This window comes from Somniosus microcephalus, chromosome 11, assembly GCF_052327205.1.
Source record: "Somniosus microcephalus isolate GS21.2 chromosome 11, FLI_Smic_1.0, whole genome shotgun sequence".
Classification (NCBI taxonomy): Eukaryota; Metazoa; Chordata; class Chondrichthyes; order Squaliformes; family Somniosidae; genus Somniosus; species Somniosus microcephalus.
The window spans coordinates 137,638,904-137,657,013 of record NC_140997.1 but is presented as its reverse complement, the minus strand read 5'-3'; positions in this window follow the sequence as shown (position 1 = coordinate 137,657,013).

Sequence of the window (18,110 nt, the reverse complement as noted above, 5' to 3'; positions counted from 1 at the left end):
AAACACACATGCACACACACTGACACACATACACAAACGCACACACAGGCACACACACACACTGACACACAAACACACACCGGCACACACACACACCGGCACACACACACATATACACTGACAAACACACACAAACTAACACACACACACACCGACACATATTCACTGCCACATACACACCTACACACATACAGACCTACACACCTACACACAGACACACTGACTCACACACACACAAACACACACACAAACACACAATGACACACACACACACACTGACACACACACACAGACACACACGGACACACACTCACTCACACACACACTCACACTGATACACACACACTGACACACACACACACACAAACACACACTGACACACACTGACACACAATCACACACACACACAAACACAAAATGACATACACACACACAAACTCACACACACACTCACACACACAGACACACACAAACACTGAGACACACACGCACTCACTGACATACACACACACACAAACACACACTGACACACAAGCACACACACATACTGACACACACACACAAACACACACTGACACACTCACACACACAAACACACACACACACACATACACAAACGCACACTCACACACACACACACACACACACACTCTGACACACACACTCTGACACACACACACACACACACACAGACGCACACACACAAACACACACACAGGCACACACACACACTGACACACAAACACACACTGGCACACACACACACATATACACTGACAAACACACACAAACTAACACAAGCACACACACTGACACATACACACTGACACACACACACCTACACACAGACACACTGACTCACACACAGACACACACACACACAAACACACAGTGACACACACACACTGACACACACACACTGATACTCACACACACAACCACTTATTAAATTCTAACAGGACTGGACAGACTAGATGCAGGAAGGATGTTCCCGCTGGTTGGGGAATCCAGAACCAGGAGTCACAGTCTAAGGAGAAGGGGTAAGCCATTTAGGACAGAGATGAGGAGGAATTTCTTCACCCAGAGAGTGGTGAACCTGTGGAAATCTCTGCCAAAGAAGGCAGTAGAGGCTAATTCATTAAATATATTCAAGAAGGAGGTGGATATATTACTTAAGGCTAAAGGGATCAAGGGATATGGAGAGAAGGCAGGAACAGGGTACTGAATTTGGATGATCAGCCATGATCTCATTGAATGGAGGAGCAGGCTCGAGGGGATGAATGGCCTACTCCTGCTCCTATCTTCTGTGTTTCTATGTTTCTATGTTACACACAGACACACACAGACACACAAACAAACACACACACACACACACACACACACACTGACACATACACACACACACTGAAACACACACACTGACACACACACAAACACACACACAGACACACCCACACACACACGCAAACACACACACTGACACAAACACACACACACTGACACATACACACACGCTGACACATACACACACACACTGAAACACACACACTGACACACACAGAAACACACACACAGACACACCCACACACACACACAAACATACACTGACACACACACACACCGACACAAACACACACACACTGACACTCACACACACACACACTGACACACACACATCAAACACACACTGACACACACACACAGACATACACTGACACTCACACATGCACACTGACACACACAAACCATGACACACACACACAAACACACACTGACACATACACAAACACAAACACACACACAAACACACACAGACACACACACACAGACAGACACACAAACACACAGACACACACACACTGACACAAACACACTGACACTCACACACACACAAATGCACAGACAAACACACACAAACTAACACACACACACTGACACATACACACTGACACACACACACCTACGCACAGACACACTGACTCACACACACTGACACACACACAAACACAAACACACACACAAACACACATGGACACACACACACAGACAGACACACAAACACACATGGACACACACACACAGACAGACACACAAACGCAAACACATACACACAGACTGACACAAACACACACACACAGACTGACACAAACACACATACACACACACTGACACACACACACACTGACACACACACACTCACACACACACTCACACTGATACACAAACACTGACACACACTCACTGACACACACACACAAACACACACTGACACACACTGACACACAATCACAAACACACACACAAACACAAACTGACATACTCACACACACACTCACCACTCACACACACACACTGACACACACACACTGACACACACACAAACAGACTGACATACACACACACACACAAACACACACTCACACTGACACACACACACAATCACACACACACAAACACACTGGCACATACAGACAAACACACACTGACACACACAAACTGACACCCACACACACTGACACACACACGCACCCACTCACTCACACACACACTCACACTGATACACACACACAGACACACAGACACACACACACACACAAACAAACACTGACACACAATCACACACACACACAAACACAAACTGGCATACACACACACAAACTCACATGCACACTCACAAGCACACAGTGACACATACAAACACTGACAAACACACACACACACTGACATACACACACACACAAACAAACACTGACACACAAACACACACACACACACTGACACACACACACAAACACACACTGACACACACACACACACAAATAGACACTGACACACACACACACAAACACACACACATACTGACACACACACATTGACACACATGGACACACACACACACAGGCACACACACACACTGACACACAAACACACACTGGCACACACTCACACATATACACTGACAAACACACACAAACTAACACACACACACACACACTGACACATACGCACTGACACATACACACCTACACACAGACACACTGACTCACACACACACAAACACACACACAAACACACAGCGACACACACACACACACTGACACACACACACAGACACACACGGACACACACTCACTCACACACACACTCCCCTGATACACACACATTGACACACACACACTGACACACACACAACAAACACACTGACACACACTGACACACAATCACACACACACAGACACACAGAAACACTGACACACACACACACACTGACATACACACACACAAACACACACTGACACACAAACACACACACATACTGACACGCACACACAAACACACACTAACACACTCACACACACAAACTGACACATACACACATAGAAGCACACACACAAACACACACTGACACACACACACAAACACACACTGACACAAACACACACACACACACACTCTGACACACACACGCTGACACACACACACGCACACACACTGACACACACACACAAACTAACACACACACTGACACATACACACTGACACACACACACCTACACACACACACACTAACTCACACACAGACACACACACACACACACAAACACACACACAAACACTCAGACACACTGACACACACCCACTGACACACACACACTGATACTCACACACACAACCACTTATAAAATTCTAACAGGACTAGGCAGACTAGATGCACGAAGGATGTTCCCGATGGTTGGGGGGTCTGGAACCAGGAGTCACAGTCTAAGGATAAGTGGTAAGCCATATAGGACAGAGATGAGGAGGAATTTCTTCACCCAGAGAGTGGTGAACCTGTGGAATTCTCTGCCAAAGAAGGCAGTAGAGGCCAATTCATTAAATATATTCAAGAAGGAGGTGGATATATTACTTAAGGCTAAAGGGATCAAGGGATATGGAGAGAAGGCAGGAACAGGGTACTGAATTTGGATGATCAGCCATGATCTCATTGAATGGCGGAGCAGGCTCGAGGGGATGAATGGCCTACTCCTGCTCCAATCTTCTGTGTTTCTATGTTTCTATGTTACACACAGACACACACATACACACAAACAAACACACACACACACACACACACCCACACACACTCACGCACACTGACACACACACACACACACACACTGACATACACACACACACAAACACACACTGACACACAAACACACACACATACTGACACACACACACAAACACACACTGGCACACACACACAAACACACACTGGCACACACACATCAAACACACACTGACACACACACACACAAACACACAAACACATACACTGACACTCACACATGCACACTGACACACACAAACCATGACACACACACACAAACACACACTGACACATACACAAACACACTGACACACACAAACCATGACACACACACACAAGCACACACTGACACACACACAAACACACACACACATAAACACAAACACAAACGCACACTGACACACACACACTGACACAAACACACACTGACACACAAACACAAACACATGCTGACACACACACACACACACTGACACATATACACACTGATACACACTGACACATACACACACTGACACACACACACTGACACAAACACACACTGACACAAACACACACTGACACACACACACACTGACACACACACACACTGACACACACACATACACACACACACACACACTGATAAAAACACACACATACTCAAACCCACAAACACACACAAACACACACACACTGACACACACACACACTGACACACACACACACTGATGCACGCATACACACACTGACACACACACATGCACACTGACACATTGCCACACACACACACTGACACACACATATACACTGACACATGCACACACTAACAGACACACACAGACACAAGCACACACACACACACACAAGCACACACACACACACACTGACCCACACACACACAAACCCTGGCACACACACACACAAACACACACACACAGACATACACACACAAACACAAACTCACGCACACACACACACACTGACACACACACAAACAGACACACAAACTGACACACACACAAGCACACACACTCTGTAGTTTATAGTGACTAGGGTCTTTTCTGGTGTAGCAGGGACTGTAGGTACACTATACAAGCGCCTCAGAGGTATCTTTAATTGGTGATAGTGAATTTAATTTAAATTAATTAAAGGGTAAGTCATGCCAGGAGAGCCCAGCCCCGTGATGTGCTCCTCTTGCTCTATGTGGGAATTCAGGGACACTGCCCCTGGTGACCACGTGTGCAGGAAATGCATCCATCTGCAGCTACTAGCAGACCGCATTGAGGCACTGGAGCTGTGGGTGGATGGGTTGTTGAGCATTCACGATGCTGAGAGGGTCGTGGATAGCACGTTTAGTGAGTTGGTCACACCGCAGGGAAGGGTTGCACAGGAAGAAAGGAAATGGGTGACCACCAGGCGGAGCAATAGAAGCAGGCAGGTAGTGCAGGAGACCCCTGTGACCATTCCCCTCTCAAACAGGTATACCGATTTGGATACTGTTGAGGGGGATGACTCACCAGGGGAAGGCAGCAGCAGCCAACTTCCTGGCACTGGGGGTGCTCCTGCTGCCCAGGAAGGGAGGAAAAAGAGTGGGAGAGCAATAGTGGTAGGGGATTCTATAGTAAGGGGAACAGATAGGCGTTTCTGTGGCCGTAGACGTGAATCCAGGATGGTTTGTTGCCTCCCTGGTGCCAGGGTCAAGGATGTCACTGAGCGGCTGCAGGGCATTCTAGAGGGGGAGGGTGAACAGGCAGAGGTCGTGGCCCACATTGGTACCAACGACATAGGTAAAAAGAGGGATGAGGTCCTGCAGCAAGAATTTAGGGAGCTAGGTGGAAGATTAAAGAGCAGGACCTCAAAGGTTGTAATCTCTGGATTACTCCCGGTGCCACGTGCTAGTGAGTATAGGAATAGGAAGATAGAACAGATGAATGCGTGGCTAAAGGGATGGTGCAGGGGGGAGGGCTTTAGTTTCCTGGATCACTGGGCCTGCTTCTGGGGAAGGTGGGACTTGTACAAGTCGGACGGTCTACACCTGAACCAGAGGGGGACCAATATCCTTGCGGGGAGGTTTGCTAGCACTGCTGGGGGGGGTTTAAACTAACTTGGCAGGGGGATGGGATACAGAGTGGAGCTATAGTAGGGGGTGACTTACAGCCAAATACAGAGGAAAAAACAAGTCAGCTGGGAAGGCAGAGAAAATATGTGAGGGCAAAAGGGAATATGGCAAGGCTGGAAGGCATTTATTTTAATGCAAGGAGTCTTGCAAATAAGGTGGATGAACTGAAGTTGTTGTTGAACACATGGGAGTACGATATTGTTGCTATCACGGAGACATGGTTGAGGGAGGGTCAGGACTGGCAGCTCAATATTCTGGGGTATAGAATCTTCAGGAGAGACAGAGGGGGGTGTAAAAGGGGAGGGGGTGTTGCAATATTAATTAAGGAGTCGATTACTGCTGTAAGGAGGGATGATATATTAGCGGGTTCCTCTAATGAGGCCATATGGGTAGAAATTAAAAACAAAAAGGGGGCAAGCACCTTGCTGGGAGTGTACTATAGGCCCCCAAACAGTCAGGGGGAGATAGAGGAACAGATATGTAGGCAAATCTCAGAGAAGTGCGAAAATAATAGGGTAATAATAGTGGGGGATTTCAACTTCCCCAATATTAATTGGGATAGTCAGAGTGTGAAAGGCTTAGAGGGAGCAGAATTCTTAAAGTGCATCCAGGAGAGCTTTTTGAGCCAACATGTAGAAAGTCCTACAAGAGAGGGGGCGGTACTGGACCTAATTCTAGGGAATGTAGCCGGGCAAGTGGTGGAAGTGTCAGTAGGAGAGCATTTTGGCGACAGTGACCATAATTCGGTGAGATTTAAGGTGGTCATGGAAAAAGACAATGACGGCCCGGAAATAAGGGTTCTAAATTGGGGGATGGCCGATTTTAATATGATAAGGCAGGATCTGGCCAAAGTGGACTGGAAGCAGCTACTTATAGGAAAATCCACATTAAAGCAGTGGGAGACTTTCAGAAGGGAAATAGAGAGAGTACAACGCCAACATGTTCCTGTAAAGGTCAAGGGTGGGACCAACAAGCAAAGGGAACCTTGGATGACAAGGGATATACAAAAATGCATTAGGAAAAAAAGGGGGGCTTTTGGCAGTTACAAAAGACTAAAGACGGAGGAAGCCCTAGAGGAGTATAAAAAGTGCAGGGGCATACTTAAAAAAGAAATTAGGAGGGCGAGGAGGGTCCATGAAATAACACTGGCGAGCAAAATAAAGGAAAATCCTAAGATGTTTTATAAGTATATTAAGGGCAAGAGGATAACCAGGGAAAGGGTAGGGCCCATTAGGGACCAAAGTGGCAATCTGTGTGTAGAGCCAGATGATGTAGGCGGGGTTCTAAATGAATTTTTTGCATCTGTGTTCACTATGGAGAAAGATGATGTAGACATAGAAATCGGGCAAGGGGACTGTGACATACTTGAACATATTAGCATCGGAAGGGAGGAGGTACTAGCGGTTTTAGCAGGCCAAAAAGTGGATAAATCCCCAGGCCCGGACGATATGTATCCCAGGCTGTTGTGTGAGGCAAGGGAGGAGATTGCAGGGGCTCTGACACAAATTTTCAGAACCTCTCTGGCCACAGGGGATGTACCAGAGGACTGGAGAACAGCTAACGTAGTACCATTATTCAAGAAGGGTAGCAGGGATAAACCAGGGAATTACAGGCCAGTGAGCCTAACATCTGTGGTAGGGAAATTATTGGAAAAAATTCTGAGGGACAAAATTAGTCTCCACTTGGAGAGGCAAGGATTAATCGGGGATAGTCAGCATGGCTTTGTCAAGGGTAAATCATGTCTGACAAATCTGATTGAATTTTTTGAGGGGGTGACTAGGTGTGTGGATGAGGGAAATGCTGTGGATGTGGTTTACATGGACTTCAGTAAAGCTTTTGACAAAGTCCCGCATAGGAGACTGGTCAAGAAGGTAACAGCCCATGGGATCCAGGGTGCCTTGGCGCGTTGGATCCTAAACTGGCTGAGTGGCAGGAGGCAGAGGGTGATGGTCGAAGGTTGCTTTTGTGACTGGAAGCCTGTGTCTAGTGGGGTACCTCAGGGATCGGTGCTGGGTCCCTTGCTATTTGTGATCTACATAAATTATTTGGATGAGAATGTAAAAGGTATGATCAGTAAGTTCGCAGATGACACAAAAATTGGTGGGGTGGTAAATTGTGAGGAGGAAAGCCTCAGGCTACAGGAAGATATAAACGAGTTGGTCAGATGGGCGGAAAAGTGGCAAATGGAATTTAACCCTGAAAAGTGCGAGGTGATGCATTTTGGACGGACAAATAAGGCAAGGGAGTACGCAATGAGTGGTAGGACCCTAGGAAGTACAGAGGGTCAGAGGGACCTTGGTGTGCATGTACATAGATCCCTGAAGGCAGCGGAACAGGTAGATAAGGTGGTTAAAAAGGCATATGGGATACTTGCCTTCATTAGCCGAGGCATAGAATATAAGAGCAGGGAGGTTATGATGGAGCTGTACAAAACGCTGGTGAGGCCACAGCTGGAGTACTGTGTGCAGTTCTGGTCGCCTCACTATAGGAAGGATGTGATTGCTTTAGAGGGGGTGCAGAGAAGATTCACCAGGATGTTACCTGGGATGGAGCGCCTCAGCTATGAAGAAAGACTAAACAGGCTGGGGTTGTTTTCATTGGAGCAAAGAAGGCTGAGGGGGGACCTGATTGAGGTGTACAAAATGATGAGGGGCATAGATAGGGTAGATAAAGAGGAACTTTTCCCCTTAGTAGGGGGGTCAATAACAAGGGGGCATAGATTCAAGGTAAGGGGCAGGAGATTTGGAGGGGATTTGAGGAGGAACTTTTTCACCCAGAGGGTGGTTGGAATCTGGAACTCTCTGCCTGAAAGGGTGGTAGAGGCAGGAACCCTCACAACATTCAAGAAGCATTTGGATGAGCACTTGAAATGCCATTGCATACAAGGCTATGGACCAAATGCTGGAAAATGGGATTAGACTGGACAGGGATTGATGGACGGCGCAGACACGATGGGCCGAAGGGCCTCTTTCTGTGCTGTAAAAACTCTATGACTCTATGACACTGACACCCACACACACTGACACACACACAATCAAACACACACTGACACAGACACACACACCAACACACATAGAAACATAGAAGATAGGAGCAGGAGTAGGCCATTCGGCCCCTCGAGCCTGCTCTGCCGTTCAATGTGATCATGGCTGATCATCCAAATTCAGTACCCGGTCCCTGCTTTCTCCCCATACCCCTTGATCCCTTTAGCCTTAAGAAATATATCCAACTCCTTCTTGAATATATTTAATGAACTAGCCTCCACCGCCTTCTGTGGTAGAGAGTTCCACAGGTTCACCACACTCTGGGTGAAGAAATTCCTTCTCATTTCTGTCCGAAATGGCCTACCCCTTACCCTTAGACTGTGTCCCCTAGTTCTGGACTCCCCAACCATCGGGAACATCGTTCCTGCATCTAGTCTGTCCAGTCCTGTCAGAATTTTATAAGTTTCAATGAGATCACCTCTCATTCTTCTAAACTCCAGCGAGTACAAGTCCAATCGACCCAATCTCTCCTCATACGTCATTCCTGCCATCCCAGGTATCAGCCTGGTGAATCTTCGCTGAACTCCTTCCATGGCAAGAACATCCTTCCTCAGATAAGGCAACCAAAACTGCACACAATACTCAAGATGTGGTCTCACCAAGGCCCTGTACAACGGCAGCAAGACATCCTTATTCCTGTACTCAAACCCTCTTGCTACGAAGGCCAACATAACATTTGCCTTCTTAACTGCCTGCTGCACCTGCATGCTTACCTTCAGCGACTGGTGCACAAGGACACCCAGGTCTCGTTGCACTTCCCCTTCTCCCAATCTATTGCCATTTAGATAATTATCTGCCTTCCTGTTTTTGCCACCAAAGTGGATAACCTCACATTTATCCACGTTATATTGCATCTGCCATGTTTCTGCCCAATCACCCAACATGTCCAAATCATCCTGGAGTTTCTCGACATCCTCCTCACAGCACACACGCCCACCCAGCTTTGTGTCGTCTGCAAATTTGGAGATATTACATCTAGTTCCCTTGTCTAGAACATTTATATATATTGTGAATAGCTGGGGTCCAAGGACTGATCCCTGCATTACCCCACCAGTCACTGCCTGCCATTCGGAAAAAGAGCCGTTTATTCCAACTCTTTGCTTTCTGTCTGCCAACCAGTTCTCTATCCAAGTCAATAACATGCCCCCAATCCCATGTGCCTTAACTTTACATGCTAATCTCTTATGCGGGACCTTATCGAAGGGCTTCTGAAAGTCCAGATACACCACATCCACTGGTTCTCCCTTATCTATTTTACCAGTTACATCCTCAAAAAATTCCAGTAGATTAGTCAAGCACGATTTACCTTTTGTGAATCCATGTTGACTTTGTCCGATCCTGTCACTGTTTTCCAAGTGCTCTGCTATTACATCTTTTATAATGGACTCTAGCATTTCCCCCACTACCGACCGGTCTGTAATTCCCCGTTTTCTCTCTACCATCTTTTTTGAATAGTGGGGTAACATTAGCTACCCTCCAATCCATGGGTACTGTTCTAGATTCCATCGAATGTTGGAAGATGATCAGCAATGCATCTATTATTTCTAGGGCCACTTCCTTAAGTACCCTAGGATGCAGATTATCAGGCCCTGGGGATTTATCGGCCTTCAGTCCCATCAATTTCACTAACACCATTTCCCTACAAATACTGATTTCTTTCAGTTCCACCCTTTCATCAGATCCTATGTTCCCCGGCATCTCTGGGAGGTTATTTGTGTCCTCCGTTGTGAAGACAGAACCAAAGTATATATTTAGTTGGGCAGCCATTTCTTTGTTCCCCATTATGAATCCCCCTGATTCTGACCGCAAGGGACCTACGCTTGACTTCACCAATCTTTTTCTCTTCACATATCTATAAAAGCTTTTACAGTCATTTTTTATGTTCCCTGAAAGCTTACTCTCATATTCTATTTTCCCTTTCTTAATTAATCCCTTTGTCCTCCTTTATTGAAACCTAAATTGCTCCCAATCCTCAGGATTATTGCTTTTTCTGGCCAATTTATATGTTGTCTCCTTGGATCTTATGCTATCCCTAATTTCCCTTCTTAGCCACGGTTGAGTCACCTTTTTTGTTTTATTTTTATGCCAAACTGGGATGAACAAATTCTATAGTTCATCCATGCGGTCTTTGAATGTTTGCCATTGTCTATCCACTGTCAACCCTTTGAGTGACATTCCCCAATCAATCCTACCCAACTCGCACTCTGACCATCGTAGTTTCCTTTATTTAAATTTAGGACCCTAGTCTCTGAGTCAACTACTTCATTCTCCATCTTAATGAAGATTGCTCCGACCCAAGGGGCCTCGTACAACAAGATTGCTAATTAATCCTTTCTCGTTACATAATACCCAGTCTAAGATGGCCTGATCTCTGGTTGGTTCCTCGACATATCAGTCCAGGAAACCATCCCATAAACACTCCAGGAATTCCTCCTCCACAGTATTGTTACTAATTTGGTTAGCCCAATCGATATGTAGATTAAAGTCACCCATGATGACTTCTGTGCCCTTATTGCACACTTCTTTAATTTCCCTTTTAATGCCATCCCCAACCTCCACCTTACTGTTTGGAGGTCTATATACCACTCCCACTAACGTTTTCTGCCCCTTGGTATTTCTCAATTCTACCCATACAGATTCCACATCATCAGAGCTAATATCCTTCCTTACAATTGTGTTAATCCCTTCTTTAACCAGTAATGCTACCCCACCTCCCTTTCCTTTTTGCCTATCTTTCCTGAATATCGAATACCCTTGAATGTTGAGTTCCCAGCCTTGGCCATCCTTGAGCCACGTTTCCGTTATCCCAACCAAATCATATTCGTTTACCTCTATTTGCGCAGCCAATTCATCCACCTTATTACACATGCTCCTCGCATTAAGACACAAAGCCTTCAGGCTTGTTTTTTTAATGCTCTTAGACCTATTAGAATTATTATTTACTGTGGCCACATTTGATTTAACCCGTTGATTTCTCTGATGGCCACTTTTGTTTTTCTCCTTCCTATCTTTTGCTTTTATCCTTGTTTCCCTTTCCTCTGTCTCCCTGCTCAGGTTCCCAACCCCCTGCCATTTTAGTTTAAACCCTCCCCCAGAGCACTAGCAAACACTCCCCCTAGGACATCAGTTCCAGCCCTGCCCAGGTGCAAACCGTCTGGTTTGAACTGGTCCCACCTCCCCCAGAACCGGTTCCAATGTCCCAGGAAGTTGAATCCCTCCCCGTTGCACCATTCCTCTAGTCACGTATTCATCTGAGATATCCTTCTATTTCTACTCTGACTAGCACGTGGCACTGGTAGCAATCCTGAGATTACTACCTTTGAGGTCCTATTTTTTAATTTACCTCCTAACTCCCTATATTCAACTTTTAGGACCTCATCCCGGTTTTTACCTATATTGTTGGTACCTATATGCACCACGACAACTGGCTGTTCACCCTCCCCTTCCAAGATGTTCTGCAGCCGCTCTGAGGCATCCTTGACCCTTGCACCAGGGAGGCAACACACCCTCCTGGAGTCTCGTTTGCCGCTGCAGAAATGCCTATCTGTTCCCCTTACAATAGAATCCCCTATTACTATAGCGCTACCCCTCTTTTTCCTCCCGTCCTGTGCAGCAGAGCCACCCCTGGTGCCAGGAAGTTGGCTGCTGCTGCTTTCCTCTGATAAGCCATCCCCCCCCAACAGTACTCAAAGTTGTGCATCTGTTTGAGAGGGGGATGTCCACAGGGGACCGCTGCACTACCTGCCTGCGCTTAGTACTCTGCCTGTTGGTCACCCCTTCCCTTTCTGACTGTCCAACCTCTACATGCAGTGTGTCCAACTTTGTAAACATGCTATTCATGATGTCCCGAGCATCGTGAATGCTCCAGTATGCATCCAATCGCAGCTCCAGCGCCGCAATGCGGTCTATCAGTAGCTGCAGCTGGATGCACTTCCTGCACATGTAGTTGTCAGGGACACAGGAAGTGTCCCTGAGTTACCAAATAGCGCAGGAGGAGCATACCACATGGCCGGGCTGTCCTGACATGACTTACCCTTTAATTATTTGAAATTAAATTAAATCAATCAATCGCACTAATTATAAGACAGTTAAATGGTATACCATTTCAGGAAAGATAGGCAAATAGGAAAGGGAGGAGGGGTAGCATTACTGGTTAAAGAAGGGATTAACACAATTATAATGAAGGATATTAGCTCTGATGATGTGGAATCTGTATGGGTAGAATTGAGAAATACTAAGGGGAAAAAAACATTAGTGGGAGTGGTATATAGACCTCCAAATAGTAAGGCGGAGGTTGGGGATGGCATTAAAAGGGAAATTAAAGAAGCGCGCAATAAGGGCACAGCAGTCATCATGGGTGACTTTAATCTACATATAGATTGGGCTAACCAAATTAGTAACAATACTGTGGAGGAGGAATTCCTGGAGTGTTTACGGGATGGTTTCCTGGACCAACATGTCGAGGAACCAACTAGAGATCAGGCCATCTTAGACTGGGTATTATGTAATGAGAAAGGATTAATTAGCAATCTTGTTGTATGAGGCCCCTTGGGTCGGAGCGATCATAATATGATCGAATTCTTCATTAAGATGGAGAATGAAGTAGTTGACTCAGAGACTAGGGTCCTCAATTTAAATAAAGGAAACTACGATGGTCTGAGGAGCGAGTTGGGTAGGATTGATTGGGGAATGGCACTCAAAGGGTTGACGGTGGATAGGCAATGGCAAACATTCAAAGACCGAATGGATGAACTACAGAATTTGTTCATCCCAGCTTGGCATAAAAATAAAACAAAAAAGGTGACTCAACCGTGGCTAACAAGGGAAATTAGGGATAGCATCAGATCCAAGGAGAGGACATACAAATTGGACAGAAAAAGCAATAATCCTGAGGATTGGGAGCAGTTTAGGATTCAACAAAGGAGGACAAAGGGATTAATTAAGAAAGGGAAAATAGAATATGAGAGTAAGCTTTCAGGGAACATAAAAACTGACTGTAAAAGCTTTTATAGATATGTGAAGAGAAAAAGATTGGTGAAGTCAAGCGTAGGTCCCTTGCAGTCAGAATCGGGGGAATTTATAATGGGGAACAAAGAAATGGCTGACCAACTAAATATATATTTTGGTTCTGTCTTCACAACGGAGGACACAAATAACCTCCCAGAGATGCCGGGGAACATAGGGTCTGATGAAAGGGTAGAACTGAAAGAAATCAGTATTTGTAGGGAAATGGTGTTAGGAAAATTGATGGGACTGAAGGCCGATAAATCCCCAGGGCCTGATAATCTACATCCCAGGGTACTTAAGGAAGTGGCCCTAGAAATAATAGATGCATTGCTGGTCATCTTCCAGAACTCAATAGAGTCTGGAACGGTACCCATGGATTGGTGGGTAGCTAATGTTACCCCACTATTCAAAAAAGGTGGCAGAGAAAAGGTGGGGAATTATAGACCGGTAAGCTTGACATCGGTAGTGGGGAAAATGCTAGAGTCCATTATAAAAGATGTAATAGCAGAGCACTTGGAAAGCAGTGACTGGATCGGACAAAGTCAACATGGATTTACAAAAGGTAAATCATGCTTGACTAATCTACTGGAATTTTTTGAGGATGTAACTGGTAAAATAGATAAGGGAGAACCAGTGGATGTGGTGTATTTGGACTTTCAGAAGGCTTTCGATAAGGTCCCGCATAAGAGGTTAGCATGCAAAATTGAGGCACATGGGATTGGGGGCAAGGCATTGACTTGGATAGAGAACTGGTTGGCGGACAGAAAGCAAAGAGTTGGAAAAAACGGGTCGTTTTCCGAGTGGCAGGCAGTGACTAGTGGGGTACCGCAAGGATCGGTACTTGGACCCCAGCTGTTCACAATATATATTAATGATCTGGACGAGGGAATTGGATGTAATATCTCCAAATTTGCAGATGACACAAAGCTGGGTGGGAGGGTATGCTGTGAGGAGGATGTCGTGAAACTCCGGTATGATTTGGACAGTTTGGGTGATTAGGCAGAAACATGGCAAATGCACTATAATGTGGATAAATGTGAGGTTATCCACTTTGGTGGCAAAAACAGGAAGGCAGATTATTATTTGAATGGCAATAGATTGGGAGAAGGGGAAGTGCAAAGAGACCTGGGTGTTCTTGTGCACCAGTCGCTGAAGGTAAGCATGCAGGTGCAGCAGGCGGTTAAGAAGGCAAATGGTATGTTGGCATTTGTAGCAAGAGGGTTCGAGTACAAGAACAAGGATGTCTTGCTGCAGTTGTACAGGGCCTTGGTGAGACCGCACCTTGAGTATTGTGTGCAGTTTTGGTCACCTTACCTGAGGAAGGACACTCTTGCCATGGAGGGAGTGCAGCGAAGATTCACCAGGCTGATACCTGGGATGGCAGGAATGACGTACGAGGAGAGATTGCGTCAATTGGGCTTATATTCACTGGAGTTTAGAAGATTGAGAGGGGATCTCATCGAAACCTATAAAATTCTGTCAGGTCTGGACAGACTAGATGCAGAAAGGATGTTTCTGATGGCTGGGGAGTCCAGAACCAAGGGTTATTGTCTAAGGATAAGAGGTAAGCCATTTAGGACTGAAATGAGAAGGAATTTCTTCACCCAGAGAGTGGTGAACCTGTGGAATTCTCTGCCACAGAGGGCGGTGGAGGCCAGTTCATTAAATATTTTCAAGAAGGAGTTGGATATATTTCTTGAGGCTAAAGGGCTCAAGGGATATGGGGAGAAGGCAGGGACAGGGTACTGAATTTGGATGATCAGCCATGATCTCATTGAATGGCAGAGCAGGCTCGAAAATCCGAATGGCCTACTCCTGCTCCTATCTTCTATGTTTCTATGTAACAGTCCCCGCTAGACCAGAGAGACCTTAGTAACTATAAACCACAGAGTTTAAGTTTAAAAGAGAGAAATACTCAACAACCAATCACTTACCTGCTTTCTGGTGATGTCACACTTCGATTACTTTTTACTTCTCTCCCTCCCTCTGAGCTCGGAGATTGGAGACTGGTACGCCTCACCTGCACTCTGGCACCCTTTTTAAACTGCCAAGACTCCCGACACACACACACACATTGACACACGCACACACACAGACATTGACACACACAAACAAACACTGACACACACACACACAAACACATACTGACACACGTGCACACACTGACAGACACACAGACACAAACACACAGACACACATACACACACAAGCACACACACATACACACTGACCCACACACACACAAACACTGACAGACACACACACAAACACTGACACACACACACAAACACACACACACACTGACATACACACCCACACAAACACACACTGACACACACACACACACTGACACACACACATTGACACAAACACTCACACACTCACATACACACACTGACACAAACACACACACTGATGCACACACAGACTCACACACTCACACCCACACAAACTGACACACACACTGACACACACACACACACTGACACACACACATACACACACACACATTAACACACACACAGACACATACACACAGACACAAACACACACACTCACACACAAAAACACACACACAAACAAACACACACACTGACACACACACACACTGACACACACACTTACACACTGACACATTGACGCACTCACTGATGCACAGAACCACTCACACACACTTACACACACAAACACACACTGACACACACACACTGATGGACACACACACACACACTGACACACAAACACACACACACACTGACACACAAACACACACTGGCACACACACACAAACACACACTGACACACACATACACAAACACACACACACACAAAAGCACACTGACACACAAACACACACACTGACACACAAACACACACTGACACAAACACACACACACACAAACACACACTGACACACACACATTGACACAAACACACTCACACACGCATACACATATTGACACACACACACACACACTGATGCACATACACATTCACACACACACACACACACAAACTGACTCACACACACAAACTGACTCACACACAAACACGCACTGACACACACACACAAAATGGCACACACACACAAATACACACTGACACACACACACTGACACACACACATACTGACACACGCACACACACTGACACACACACACACACTGACACACACACACACACACACTGACACACACACGCTGACACACACACATAGTCACAAACTGACACACACATACACACACTGACACACACACACACACACTGACACACACATGTACACTGACAAGCATACACTGACACACACACACACTCTGACACACACACACATACGCACTGACACACTGACACACACACACTGACATGCACACATACACACTGACACACACACACACACATACACTGACACACACAAACACACACACAATACAAATCGCTTTATTGGCATGATAAGGTACATCTTATGTTGCCAAAGCATCAAAATACATTCATGGTTGAACACATAAACGCGGTTCCATTCATACAGTGTATAAACAGGTATATCCCTGAGTTTATAAATATATTTTCGCCTTGTTTATATATACTCTTGTCTTAGTTTACTGGTTGTCCCTCTGTTCATGGCAAGCTGTAACATAGTGTGCTGCCAGTGTTACACAGCTTCTCTCCTCCCCCAGTAGGAATGGGAGTTTTTGGTTGTCAGTCAGATTTCTGAATTCAGGGCATATTTGTGAGAATTTTTGATAGAAATTCTCTCTGATGCCCTGATATTTTCCACAGGCTGTGAGGAAGTGCATCTCTGTCTCCACTACTCCCTGACTGCAGTGAGAGCATATCCTGTCTTCTCTTGGCAGCCTGGTCTGCCTGT